This window comes from Lathyrus oleraceus, chromosome 3 (assembly GCF_024323335.1).
Source record: "Lathyrus oleraceus cultivar Zhongwan6 chromosome 3, CAAS_Psat_ZW6_1.0, whole genome shotgun sequence".
Taxonomy (NCBI): Eukaryota; Viridiplantae; Streptophyta; class Magnoliopsida; order Fabales; family Fabaceae; genus Lathyrus; species Lathyrus oleraceus.
In genome coordinates this window covers 403881794-403897412 of record NC_066581.1, presented here as the reverse complement: position 1 = coordinate 403897412, position 15619 = coordinate 403881794, and the positions used below count along the sequence as shown (strand labels likewise).

Below are 15619 nucleotides of genomic sequence, written 5' to 3'. Positions count from 1 at the left end.
TTGTTTGACCAACAGTCTCTAGCAAAGTGACCAAACTTCTTACAGCAGTAACATTGGATTTTCTTCTTGTCATACTTCTCTTTTCCCTTCTGAGCATTCTTTTGTCTATCAGAGGTTGAGCTTTCTGACTTCTGACCACCATCAGATCTTCTCCTGACTTCTGACTGCTTCTGATACCTCCTATCAGAAGTTGCTTTCAGAGCCTGTTGCTCTATTTCCCTTTCAGAAGTTCTCTCAGTCAAACGCAACTCTTGCGCTTCTAGACTGCTCTGCAGCTCTTCAATTCTCATGGTGCTCAGATCTTTGGAATGTTCTATTGCTACCACAATGTAATCAAATTGAGAGGTAAGGGGTCTCAATACCTTCTCCATGATTGTTTCTTCAGAAAGAGTTTCTCCACACGCTTTCATCTCATTAGTGATCAGAATCACTCTGGAGATGTATTCAGAAACTTTCTCATTATTCTTCATGTTGAGATTCTCATATTGCTTTCTCAAGGACTGAAGCTTCACCTTCTTCACGATGCGTCACCACCATAACATCTAACCAGTGTGTCCCACGCAGTCTTTGCTGTCGTTGAATCTGCAATCTTCTCAAACACATTTACATCAACACATTGATGAATGAAGAACAATGCTTTCTGATCCTTCTTCCTTACTTCCTTCTGCGCGTTTTTCTGTTCATCCGTCGCATCTGCTGCTACCTGAACATAACCATCAGTGACAAGATCTAGAACATCTTGAGCACCGAACAGTACACGCATTTGGATCATCCAACGATTCCAGTTTTTACCGTCAAATACTGGAAGTTTGGTGTTCATGTTGCCGTTTCCGTTCATCTTTCTACCTTGCACAGTACACTCAGATTTCTCACACAGTGTTTCCCAACCCACAGAATTAAAATTCTGATCAGATTTTGTTCAAGATTCAACACGAATCTAAGAATCAAAATCAAACACACAAGACCTCACGTTCACTCGTGTTTCCCGTGTTTCCCAATGAATCCGAACCGGAGCTCTAGATACCAATTGTTGGTGCAAAGGTAGAATAAATAATGAATGGAAATATTCTATTAAGAGAATGACGGCTACGAAAAAGGATTAAAAGTTACAATGATTGACACCCTATTTATAAGCTAAAACTAGGGTTACTACAATAGGATAAAATACTAAAATACCCTCTAACAAACTTAGGGGCTAAGAAAATAATACAATTTAAATATGAATTAAATCTAATAAAATCTAATAATCTATACCTATATATAAAGGGCATAATTTACCTTTAGTTCTTTTTAAATAAATAACACAATATAATTTAAAAAAATTGTGTACTTGATAATTATTTTTATACTATATACTAATTTAACTTGATAAATAATTTACCTTAAAATTAAAATTAAAAAAATTGTATTCTATAAGAGAGAGTACAATCAAAATGGAATGCAAAACAAATATGAAAGAGCATATCACAAAGTTGATTATACAAATATTTTGAAGTTATATTCGTTTGTATTTTGCTACCTATTAGTAGATCAGTTATTATTACACTTGAGAAATTGATATGTTATTATTCATTAATTTGCTAGTTGAGTTGTCAGTTTTGATATCCCACATTACATTTTGTTAAGGGAATGTTATGAGAATAAAATTTAACTATTCCATACGTTTTAAGGTATTTGTTGCAGTAGTAAATAAATTTAAATTGTATTTGTAATAAGATTATCGTGAATTTTAAAATACAGTAGTAAATAAGCTTGAAAGTGAAATCCAATTCATTAATGGTTTAGAAATTGAACCTGAAATCGATGATAGAAATTGTAAGATATCTTGATTGATGTCTAAAAGTAAAACACACAAATTATCAACATGAAATTAGTAGTGGGTGGAAGTAAAGTGGAAATAGGTTGTAGATAGAAATAAAATGAGAAAAACATTATAAAAACAGGACAAACCTCTGGGATTTACATGTATAGTAGAAGCAAATTAATGCTTCAATTATCCAGACTCATCATAATATCATAATGCTCCTAGAGAAAACATACAAACAATATAAAGCTCTAACTTTGGATAACAACTTTCGTAAAGAATTATGATATCATTAAGAATTATACTAAAAACTATTGGGTTGGAACATTATGCTAATGTTTCATCTTACATGTTTGCTAATGCTTACGATGACATAATTATTTAGATTCCAACTTTTTGAGAATTATGTAGTCATAATTATATTATTAAAAATTATCATAAACATTATTCAAAAGAATCATGCCATCATAAACATTAGCAATTACTCCAACTTAGAGGCATGGAATTATGCTAATTACCCAAAGAATGATCCGAGCATTTTAATAATTACTCCAAAAAATTATTCTATAAATTAGGCTATGATAAACATTATTAAAAAAACTGAACATGAATACAACAATTAAGTTATGATTTTTCAAAAATACATTCTGAAACAAACACAAATAGATATAAACAGTCTTTTTTTACACAAATAGATATATTTCACCTGTCACTTATTTTCTTGACATTATAATTAAGAGTTGAGGTTAGAAAAAAAGGCGAAAACTATACACTTGTAGTAATATTATTGTCACTTTCTAATATGTTAAATAACACCATAAATGATAAGATGATAATTCTTCAAGACATGTCTCTTAAAAAGAAACTTCATGTAAACATATAATTCTAAAAATTTGCTTCTTTCTTTCATTAGTTTTTGGATATTTACATGACATGCAATAAAAAAGAAATGATCATTTACATGATATAAATTAACTAAAAAAGATAAAACCTTAAAAAAGATATGCAAAGAAAAAAGAACTGGTCATTTACATGTTTAAAAAACAAAACTTAAAAAAGGGAGATGATTCTCCGATGCTTTAGTTACATGTGCAGTTACTTCTTCATGAAAAAAATGACCAAATAGAAAATTTAAAAATACCAAACTTAATCAAATTCAAAATCGAAATGATTCAAAATGAAAATGACCATTTTTCAAAACAAATAAAAAGAAATCGAATAGAAAGGAGAAGAATTATAAGAGAGTTAGGGGTTGTTATTCATTTAAAGAATATTTTTCTAAGTAAAAGAGATAATTTTTTTTTGAAAAACATGAAAAAGAGAGGAAGTTTGAGGGCTTGCCTTAAGAGTGATATATTGCCTTTGTTAATTGTTGAATGAGTAAAACAAAGGATTCCCACTGAGTATACTAAGTGTACTTTTCAAAGAAAATTAATGACGAATTATATTTTAAATATAGATGGTATGATCGGTGTATACTTAGATTAAAATGTGTTCAGTGGTTATCTTGGGTATCCTGCCATTGAGTCGTCAAATAATCTCAATTGAAAATGAACAAACACTGATTATCTCAAGTGTATGCAAAGAACCGAAACGTGGTATGCTTGGGAGGGAGTTATCAGCGGTTACCAATTATATTGTAACTGGGTTAAAACTGCTATATTTATGTGTGAGATAAAAACAGTTTGTCTAAAGGGTAAATATGAAAAATAAATAGGCCATGCCAAAAGGATGTATCCCTTTTACCTATAGGTATAGATAACCTACTGTTTTTATATAACACTACATGTCCGTTTGTCCATTTTTTTAGTGTGCACACGCGTCAAAATATAAATGAGTATTTTTTATTTAAATTTACTTCATAAAAGATTTTAATAAGTGTCTCATCAAAAGTCTTTTCCCATTTTCATGTTATTCATATTGATCTTAGATGTGCTCATGATCTAATTACATGTGCATTTTTTTTAATGAACCTTGGGAAAGTGGAGTGTAATTTTTCATTGATTATATGATCTAATATTTTATTTTAATACATGCTATAGTACATAGGAACATATCATCGTGTAAACGTTAATTTAAATCAAAGAAAAATATTTAAGAAAACATCAACAACAAATATAATAAATGATAAAACATTTAACACAAACTAAAACTAAAATGCCCTCTTCATCAATTTTTTTTTAGGTTTATTCTATTTCAAATAATAATAATCTTTTGACATCAATCATTTTAAAAGTTTTCAGTAGCCTATATCAATTTTTTAGGACATTTCTTTTTCAATAGGTTTTGATCTAACATTCTTTTGAAAAATTAAACAATAAAACATAAGAGAGTTGAAATTAGAAAACAAAATTAAAAAATGTAAATTATCAGTAGAATAATTTACACAATGTTCTTCTTTAAAGATATTAATTTAATGTAGATCTTCTTTACCTTTCTTATTTTATGATAGCAACTTTTACTAAACTTGTATAACATGAATGTTTTCTTAAAATAAAATATATATTTTTAAACTATTAAAGAGTTCTCCAGTATTTCTCTTGAAAAATATGAAAAACAAATATAATAAATGATGTTAACACATTTTTCTTTGCTTGACCAATAATGATGGTGATTTAAATATATACACCATTTAGATATAAACAATAATTATCATGGTGATTCTAAATATAAGAACAAAATTAATTGTCTCCATTTTTATTCATAAAAATATAAATTATCACCATCATTTTCATACAAATTTAGAAACCGTCATAAAATAGACACAAAAATATATAAATCATTATAAAATACACTATCAAAAAATATATAAACCATCATAAAATATAAATAAATCTGCATGATCGAAACTCACCACATGATCAAAAATCATCATCATTATCCGATCAATAATTATTAAGTATTTGTCTGCAATTCATGCACACAAAAAAAGGTTTATACTATAATGGTTGTAATTAAATAAAACAAATTTAATTTAATTTAATGATTGTAATTAAATTAAATTAAATGGTTTATAAAATGATTTTTTAACATGTTGATAAATCAAACTAATGGTTGTAATTAAATAAAATATATGAAATTAATAAAATAAAATAAAATAAAAACTCAAACCACTGAATTTTTTACGAAAATAAACCACTTTTTCAAGGAAATTCCCAAAATACCTCTAGTTTCAAAAAAAAATCCCAAACTACCCCACTTTTAGGAGGAGTCGTCAATTGAATTGGAGACTCCTCTTAAAAATTGAATGGATGCGCCAATTGGATTGGCTAGGGCAGGTGCCCTAGCCAATCCAATTGGCGCCCCTGTGTAGGGTTTAAGAGGAGGCGCCAATTCAATTGGAGACTCCTCCTAAAATGCAATTTTTTTTTGTAAATGGTATACGTGATAAATAAATTTGATATAGGACCAATTGATATTACTAAAAATTTCCGTTTACACAAAGAAACATAATGGTGATGACCGGGATCACCTAACCAACCTCCGGTCCCACATCCTCTAGCTACCCTAACCCATGACCCTAACCCATGTTGATGATTCGGTACCGGTGTTTGAGCATCTGAGGGCCAGGAGCGTCACTACCAACTACAGGAGAAGGTCTATTGAGGTAGTCGACAAGTCGACATAGTCTTTAGAATGCAGCGATGGTGTACCGCCATAGTTGAGCTCATGACCCATGCCAGAGAAGTTAGGATGTGTGGTTGACTCATTGATGGGCGACCGGGACATTTGAAGGGAGACATGGGTGTGAACGATGCGTCGAGGAAAGGTTGGAAAAGTTGTTGGGGTGTTTGGTAGAGATAGGGTTGTTGGATGTTTTGGTTTTGTGAGGTTTGGGCTTCTTGGCTACGGTAGGAGGAGGGGCGGTTGGTGTTGAATGATCATTGGGTGTTCTGGCTTAGGCGACTTTGGTAGGGTGATGGGGTAGGTGCGAAGCGATGTTGAGTCTCAGATTGATGGTCAATTTGTTGGTGGTGGTATGGGGTATGCTCTTGGTATTGGGGTTGGGTGTATGGAATGTTTTGATTGTATGTTTGTGTGTTGGTTGAACGGAACGTTTGACGGACAGGGGGTTGTGTGTATCCGGTCTGACACTATTGTTGGGGGTTTGATATTGAGGTGTCAGGTGTGTAAGTCATTTGGAGTGGGTCGTACAAGTACATATCCTCAGCGATGAACTGAAAACCAACCGATCTGTACCAAGCCATATAAGTACGACTTGGTTTTTCTTCAGTTGGCATGACTGCGTCAGTTAACACATGGTCATGACGGTGCTTCCATTTGCGACACTCCGATATTGTGAAGCTTTGCCATGGATTGAAGTTCCATTGGTCGTTAACTTTGCGCATATGCCATTCTCCTAGGCTAGCTGGGGGATCTGGGATATTTTGGGGCATACCGAACGGCAACTTCACACGATCATTGTTGTGCATCTCCACAGTTGTGAACCGTATTATCGGTGTGCATGCAGTCCATACGGCCGCGTCTTCAGTGTTGACTTGATGGTCATGATCCAAATTAAGGTATGGACGCCAAATGAACTGAAATGTAAAAGAAGATTGGATTATAGTCAAGGTAGAAAAAGTTAACAAAATATAACGAAATAATTAAGTTATTTTCCTTACGTTTTCCGGTCGAAGGTGATCCAACAGGTTGCGATATTGAGTAATACAGTGTCTTGGACATCTGTTGTAACTCATACCACGTGCAAACCATCTACACCAAAAAGTCAAAAAATATTAGTTAGAGGTAATAATATTTAAAGAAGTAAGTAAAGATATAGAAATTTAAACAACTTACTTTTGTGCATACAGAAATGTGAAAGGGTTGTTATTGACGGGTGCTAGAGACGGTAGTCTTGACCAACCTCATGCTTGTAGCAAAACAACACATCCAGAAAATGTAGATGTGTCTTTGTGTGAGTTTTTGCACAAGGAGCTATAGAGATAGGCTAGACAAGCAGATCCCCAACTGTAACTTCCTATTCTATCTACATGTCTAAGTAGAGGTAAATACATGATATGCATGCTAGAACCACTACCTTCGGGAAATAAAAATGAGCCAATTAACAGCATAATATAACACCTAGTTTTTATTATTTGAGCATCTTTGGTAGAATGCTCATCTAAGTATAAACTATTATAGTACGACTTAAGGCGTGAAAGTAGTATACCTTGACCTCTTGCGTTATCATCTAACAAATCAGTCTCCAAGAGATCCATGCAAATTGAATTCGCATAGTTGGTTTTACCATTAACAACCTTGCCTTCAATGGGTAGTCCCAAAAGCATGTAGACGTCTTCTAACGTCACGGTACACTTACCGGTTGGGAACCAAAATGTGTGTGTCTCTGGTCTCCATCTTTCGCATAAAGCTAGAATGAATTTGTTATCTATGGACCAAGACAAAATCTTGCTTATATGACCAAAACCGGCGAGTTCAACATAAGGTTGAATCATCGGGTCCATATGGGCATATTTGTGGACCCGAGTTCGGAACCTTGATACATCCTATAAAAGAAAGAACAAAAAACTTGACTAAGTTGGTATGTTAAAATAAAAAGGGGTTGGTGAAGATGAAAGATAAAAAGTTAACAAAAGAAAAAACTTACATATGTTGCGATGTTTGCAACCATTCCTCTATGTGATTTGCCCATTGTGAGGATAGAAATTTTGTTGGGGGGTTGGTGTAGATGAAACTACAAGAAGTTGTTGCAGATGAAATTGTAGAAGAAGTATTATAGAAGAAGTAGTGAGAGTGATGGTGTGGAAGAAGTGTTGATGGAGTGGATGTATTTATAGGCAAATGGATGGGAGCATGAAAAGTTGTGCTTGCATGGTGTCTCTACTTGAATTGATGACCATGTACAACCTTTAAGAGGGGTCGTCATTCAAATTGGCGCCTCCATAGGGACATGCATGCAAGACCTAGGTCTGATTGTTTGGTTTCGAGGTCTGAATGCATGCTTTGACAAGGTGTCTCCACTTGAATTGGCGCCCATGTGCAAGGAATGAGTGGGGGCGCCAATTCATTTGGAGTGTGTGTCTGCACGTCTGACATGTGGCTGTCCTCTCTCTTGCATGCTGAACATGTCACTTCTTAGTAGCTTGCATGGTTGACACATCATTTCGGAGTAGCTTGCATGTGCGACACGTCACTGCGGAGTAGCTTGCATGTGCGACACGTCACTTCAAACTAGCTAGCATGTGAGACATTTCACTCTTCTATTTAAGTGTCTTACTATCAACATCCAAGACACTTCACTCACATTCATATGCAGTAACAAAATAGTTTTCATCTGCACAATGTCATCTTCATTATTATACAGTATCAACGTTCACTGCAACGGTGAAACATACGAGTCTGAGCTATATGGTTTTTAGACTCACGATCAAGAGAAATGCAACCTTTTTGCATTTGAAAAAAAGAATACAATCCTGTATAGGATCGGGTATTGTGTCAAAGATCACATATCAAAATCCAATATTTTTTTAGAATAGTCAATGCAAGTATCTCCCCCTTAAGGTATGAGACGATGAAGATGTTGAATACGTGTTTGTTAGTCATGAACATTCAGGCTGCAACTGTATTGAGTTGTACATTACTCTTCAACCATGTATACCATCTCAACAGTCTCAACTAACCAGTTTGGATGAATCTAGTGAATTTGATCCACAATGGTCAGATGACATCAACCCAGAAGCAGAAGCAGAAGTGGACGTCATTGATGAAGAAGAAGAGGAGACCGAGATACATGTTGATCACATGCTGAACAACGACAATGAAGATGATGATCAACCACCACCAATACCTCATAGTCATGTCTACAACCCGCCTCAACATATGACAAATATGGATCTGCACGACGATGAAACATCCAACAGTGTTTTCTATAATCCGTATCCGAGATCAGAAGGCGAATTAAAGGTGGGAGACATGTTTCGTACCGAAGAAGAATGTGTTCTGGCTATCAAAAAATTCCACATGAACAACTTTGATGATTTTACAATGAAACACACTGATTCTAGAAGGTATGTTATCGAATGTCGTAACATGCTTTGTAAGTTTCGTTTGGCTGCGTCTTACAAGAAGAAAAACGACTCTTGGGAGATCGCTTCAATAGACCCACCTCACAGTTGCATTGCAACTAACGTTGAACAAGATCACCGTAAACTAAGCGCAACGTTGATATGTCAAGACATTCTACCGTTGGTTAATAAAGACCCATCAGTAAAGGTGAGTATAATTATATCCCATATTAGAACAACATATAATTATACTTCATCTTACAAGAAAGCTTGGATTGCAAGGACAAAGGCTATTGAACAAGTTTTCGGCAACTGGGAGGATTCATACAAGGAATTGCCACGGTTTTTATGGGCACTAATAACATATGTCCCAAGAACTGTGGTAATTATGGAGACATTGCCAGCGATGATGCCAGACGGAACCTGTGCTACAGGTAATAGAATCTTTCACCGTCTCTTTTGGGCATTTGACCTGTGCATCAAAGGTTTCACATTCTGCAAACCTATTATTCAAATTGATGGCACTTGGTTATACGGAAAATACAAGGGTACTTTGCTCATGGCGGTTGCACAAGACGGCAACAACAATGTCTTTCCCATTGCCTTTGCTCTTGTTGAAGGTGAAACGGCTGGTGGATGGGGTTTCTTTCTTCGACATCTCAGAACGCATGTGGCTCCACAAGCCAATCTTTATTTGATTTTTGATAGACATGCTGCCATTGAGAGTGCCTACAACAACCATGACAACGGATGGCATGATCCTCCTTCTACCCATGTGTCGTACCTCAAAAAATGGGAATACGACCTAACGAAGCGCAATCGCACGCTCACAATGATGGACTGAACAGAGTCGCCACCGAACTTTATTTATTCCTAAAAAGGAAAGGGGAAATATAGATAAAACCCAAGACAAAACAACAATGATATTGGTCGTTACAACCAAATCAGGGTTCGGGAGTCGATTACGCAAGGGGAAAGTATTAGCACCCCTCACATCCGTTGTACTCAACGGGAACCGTTAGGTTGGTTGTGTGTGTTAATGTTAGTTTGAAATGTTAGGCTTTTCAAGTTATTAGGTGGGAAAGAAAGAATAGAAGCGAGGAGAATGTTTTTTTTTTCGACGAAGGACTAAACCTAAGTTTTTTATTAGTGGGCCTGACAAGATTTACAAATCCTGCTCCTACGTATCTCAACAGAGAAATCAAGGCTTGCGTAGTTCTGGGTAGAGAAATGTTTATTTGTTGGTCGATTTTAGAGAAAGCTACTTTGTGTCAAATCGACGAAAACATTGTTGGACAACCCAAAATAGGTGGAGAAACATTGCCTTGCATTGTTTTGAAACAAAGTACCTTTCGTTTGAAAAGGTTTAAGAGTCAATCGCACGGCGGCAAGAAAATAAAATGGTTGGTTTGATGTGTTTTGAGTAATGGCGAGAACTTGGATGAGCGAGACATCCATCTCGAGTCCTAGCCTCAAGAGTGTGTGGTATCCACCAGGTTCCCTTTCCATCTTATTTGCAAAAGTGTTTAATAAGGATTAAGTGTTTTGAATTTGATTAAGAAAGGGTTTGAAGAAACCGCATTGACAATTTTAAATGATGGCGAGAGCTAAGATAGGCGAGGCATCCACCTCGAATCTTAATCTCAGGAGTGCATGGTACCCACCATGTTCCATTTCCATATTTATTAAAAAGGTGTTAAAAAAGGAGTTAAGTATTTTTGAGTTTTATTATGAAAATGGCTTGACGTTGGATCAAGCATTGATGGACGTTTAAGAGAAAGATTTGAATGAAGGTTTGAGAGAAACAGAATAGATAAATTTGGATGATGGCGAGAGCTAGGATAGGAGAGACATCCATCTCGAACCCTAGTCTCAGGAGTGCGTGGTATCCACCAAGTTCCATTTCCATCTTTATTGAAAAGGTCTTAAATATGAATTAATATTTTTTTGAGTTTTTATTATGAAAATGGCTTGACGTTGGATCAAGCATTTGATGAAGGTTTGAAAGAAATGGAATAGAATGGGAGGGAGAAATGAATTGATTTGTTTATTGAGAAAATACTCGACGTTGGATCGAGTCATTATTTTTGACCTTTTGGAAATGGTTGATTTTATTCTTGTGTTAGTAGCTAACTAAACAGTCAAACAATAAAGAAATAAAATAGTAAAATTATTACATGCCAGGGGAGTGGGGGTACATTTTGTCGAATAGGGATTCAAGGTAATGAAATAATTAAATCGGGCCCAAACAACAAATAATGCAATGTATGAGTGTAAGTGCAAGATAATTGTCTCATTGTAAGAAGACCCAAGAGTAAGCCATGTGAAGAAAGCAACAAATACAAAATTATATTTACAAGATAATCAAAAATTAAATCAAAAGGAGTAAAATCGGGATTTGCAAGGATGGAAATTAAGGGACACACAACCTAAATAATGTGCTCAAAGCCGGTTTGCACATATTAACAACAATCAAAATTTCATATGTGATTAATCAAAACGCGACGAAATTCTATTGTTATCTCGATAAAATAATCATCGATAAAAACATGAGAGTAGTTGAATCCATAAATTAAATCGATGCTTTGCAAATTAAAATAAATAAAAGGTAAACATTAAGAAAAATATAGGAGAAATTAGGTTAAGACATAAACATGAAAAATTTGAATGCTAAAAGAAACAAAATGCTGCACATGGGTATCAAACCCACTACAAAGGGGGAGGCGAACTCCTTCTCCTCCACCGGCCACAGGCGCTCAGCTGTTAGGCTAGCAGCGACCAAACATATAAGCAAGAACAAATAAAAATAATAATAAAAAAAACTAACTAAAAGAGAAATGGGCCGCTGGAGTATGTTAAACCCAAAGCCCACAGACTAGGTTCCAGGCTCGGGTTAGAAAGGACTTGTTTCACTGTTGACTGGCCCAAATATGGAAATGCTGACGGAAAGCCAAAGGGCAGCGTGCCCTAGCTGCATGGATGTCTTGGTCCAAACGAAAAAATTAAAAGCTAATAATGACTGATGATACGCAAAACGAAAAGGCAGTGCATTGGGTTTTGTAGATCTCACGTTTATAAATCCAAAAATCTCATGTCATTTAAAACAAAAGCAAGGTATCAGTTTGGAAAAAACATAAACAAAAGAGGAACTTCAAAAGTCACAGATGACATCCATATTTTCCGTTTCTGAAAAATCCACCTTCTTGCTCAAAGATCAAACTTCATCTTCGAACAACAACGAAAACTCAACAGCATGACAACAATACGAACACTCAAGGAAAACAATCATGGAGCTATATCAAAGGTGAAATAGATCAAAGATGGAACTAACTGGGTGCAGCTTGGATTGATCGACGAGAATGTAGGTAATGTTTTTCCTCAATCTTTCTCCCACTATTGCTTTGGTTTATCCTTTGAGTCGTTCGCGGATTCCCTTTGGGGTTTCGCCGTTTCTCCTCTTCTTTTTTAGTTAAGGTCCTTTCTTTTCGCCTCCTTGCCGTCGAATCCAATCCTAGGGTTTTTTCTTTGAATAGAGGCCGCTCAATTCTAGGGTTTTTGTGAATAGTAATCCCTCTTTTATATATGACTAATCTTTTTCCTCTGCTGTGTTTCCTGCTGTGTAGTGGAGGTCTGTTCGTACGGAGGATGTCTGGAGATTTTTGTCCTTATCCCAGCTTGGTGGTCCCTCCCTCAATTCCTCGTTTTACCCTTTTACTGCTTGGTAAGAATTTAAACACTGCTTGTGAATTGAGGTAGAGTCATAAACTGCCTTACTGATGATAACTCTTTCTCTACAACCCAGATTTTCACTGCTTTGTTACGTGAACCTGTTGTAAATTCGTGTCTTTGAAAGATGAGGGCGAAAGACTTCTCTCAATGTCTCCTTCAAACACTGGTATATCTAATGAATCATTTGGTGTTTTGGTTTTGTACTTCTTTTTATCTTGGCTTTGATTATCATAGGGCTGCAATTGCGTTTGCTGCAGTAACCAATGTCGCTGGACTGACCAGCTGGGAACACCAATATCATGCCAGACTGCAATTTATCCAACTCACAACTTATTAAATACTATTATTTTTTGTATACACTCATTTGTGTCTCCATCATGTACTGCTGTCGTACATTGAATTCTCTGTTGAGTGTGAAATGTTAAGATTAAATGCAGACCGCAACTACAGAAAAATACAAGATCCACTACTCCACTTGTCCACTTAATTCTGCTTCCTCATCCTCGACATCCATCTCTTGTTCCACGCCTTTGACCTCAGGTACATAATGCATCAGCATATTCTCAATGTCTGATTTCAGAGTCACCGAAGAACTTGGGGAGACACTACACGCTCCTTGCATTTTACTGGATTTTAACTCTTCCAACCTAGATACTTCCACCTCCCACCGCGGATAAGGTATTTGGTTCAGTTATTTTGTGCTCTGAAGCAGCTATATTACAAGTAACATTCTGAAACTTTTGTTGCTCTTCAATAGGTGTATCCATCAGGTTCGAGAGCTCCAACATTGTTGTTGTAAGATCTTGGTGCTTCTGCATTCTCTGTAGTTTAATTTCCCGTAGTTGTTGTATTGCAACAGCGAACTGCTGGAGAATTAATCTGCTGTTTTGAAACAGGGACTAATGACGAATGTGCGCCGATGTTACTCTCACTGGTCTTTGGTGGTAGGACCATCCTTGACTGCATCAGCAGAATGATCTTTGCCATTAAATATGCATTTGTAGGATGTGATAAATCAATATTATTCTCACGTACCAATGCCTGCATGGCTTGCAATTGAGCAGCTACTGCAATCTGGCTGTTCATAACATTTTGGATGCCATGTTGTGCTTCTGGTGTTTGAATGCCATGTTGTGCTTCTGGTGTTTGAATGGGTCTTATCTGTTGTCCTTGCTCCATCTTCTTTTCTCCACGGACATTGTGTTCAGGTGAATTCCTAGAAGACGATCCTTGAGCTTGATTCATTGCCTGCATTGCCATTATGTCTTGCATTTTCAGATTTCCCATGCGCATTTCTTGATCTTTTACAGATGCAGGTTTAACATTCCCATCTTAGCATGCTGTTGCGGATGAATTCCCAAAGTAGGCTTTTGTTACGCATCCTGGAAAGCATATTGAAGGTATGCTTAGTGGACAAGGTTTAGCATTTGCTGCTGCTTGCTATTTTGACCTCTGAGCTGAGCATCTTGATTGGAACCATGTAGCTGAGCTAAATCGGCGAATTTTTGAGACTGGTGGGGCAGTTGCATAGCATTGGGTTGTTGGAAATTGTTACTCCCAAATACACCTTGACGCCCTGCCTGATAATCTAAAAATGCTTCATTTCCTTCAGGCTTTCTTAGCAGCTTTAACCTCTTTGTCAATTTCAGCAGAAACACATTTTATTCCATCATTACAACCGGGATGATAAATACTGTTCTTGGCATAACTCTCAAAGCCTTGTAATATTGTTACCAAATTACAAGGAACACCAAAATAGTTTCCTAGAACAACTTTTGATGTAGAATTTGCATTCGGGCCTATAACTGCAATCGAATTTGTTGATTTTGGAAGTGGGAGAATTGAGGCAGTGTTTTTTTAAAAGTACAATGCCACTTCTAGCAGCTTCTAGAGCTATGTTGAGATTTTGTTTAGAGCATACTTGATTTGGACCAATTGTCCCATACTTGAGTTTGGTTGGATTTCCATCGAATAATCCTAGTCTAATTTGAATGGAGAATAGATTGTGAAGGGCGCAGTCGATTTGAGATATTGGTACTTTATTTTGTAACACTGCTGATTTAGCAAGCTTTGTTAAGTTATCACCACATTCTACACCCATTCCAGCTTTAAGTGTATCGGCGACAACATCCTCTGGTGTTTTTGCATAACCTTGCATATCATGTAGGATAGCTACCGGTGCACAATCAGATGTAATATACCCATTGAAATTCCACTTTTGTCTTGCGGTATTTTCAACATGCACCAGTAAAGAATGCAGGGGTTCTAGTTTATGTGTTTCAGCAAACCCTGAATATATATCATTGGATTTATGATGAAGCTTCCCATTGATTACTGATGCTGTTAACCAACGCAAAATTTTTGACACTAACGAGTCATCATGAGACTCTTCTCGTAGTTCTTTTTTTTAACAAAAATGTGAGACTTGTTAGACCTCAACCTTTGTGAAGAATCTGATGCTAATGCAGTTGAAATTGCCCAGATAATAAAATTCTGAAGCCTTTCCTAATCCACTAAGAAAATGGAAATGGGAGGTGGGCTCATATGGCTTCAAGAGCAAAATCCGGGTTAATGACTTTTGAAGCTTGATTACACACACTGCCAGCCTGGTATATCTGATATAAACCATCTATTGATAAGATGAAATGTGGCTGACATATTTTCCTTTTCTGAGAGAATTTCAACACCGACACTATCATTTGTAGAAAAGAATTAACTAATTCCACAGATTCATCTGTCATTGTTACATCGTGGAGTACGAAACTGAATAGATTAGATGAAAGCTCGGTGAGCTGCTCAAGCCCATGATTTTGAATCCACTTGGACATGCTTCCGGACAAAATAACATCATTGACAACCTTCAATACTACCAATACATGCTTCATGAAAAATTTATTTTCATCTCCATTAAGCCCAACCCTTCTAGTAACCGAGATGAGAGAAGATAACCATGAAAATAGAGAACAATGTTTCACTAGATGACGAGCAATCTTTTGCACTTTAATGGATTTCTTTATCACTTCAATGATCAGGTCCTTTGACACAACATCTTCATATT

The 15619-nt window shown here is 35.9% G+C and overlaps 1 long non-coding RNA gene across 2 annotated transcripts; it reads left to right on the top strand.

Annotated features, from left to right (window-relative positions):
- The first annotated feature begins 11804 nt into the window (after positions 1-11804).
- Positions 11805-14895, top strand: LOC127127954 (uncharacterized). Of its 2 annotated transcripts, none has more exons than XR_007805566.1 (7): positions 11805-12197; positions 12456-12553; positions 12635-12727; positions 12819-13239; positions 13319-13356; positions 13458-13769; positions 13872-14895. It is a non-coding gene; the product is annotated as an uncharacterized LOC127127954 (long non-coding RNA). The 2 variants fall into 2 exon arrangements; XR_007805565.1 differs by having other exon boundaries at positions 11806-12197; positions 13878-14895.
- Positions 14896-15619: the final 724 nt, after the last annotated feature.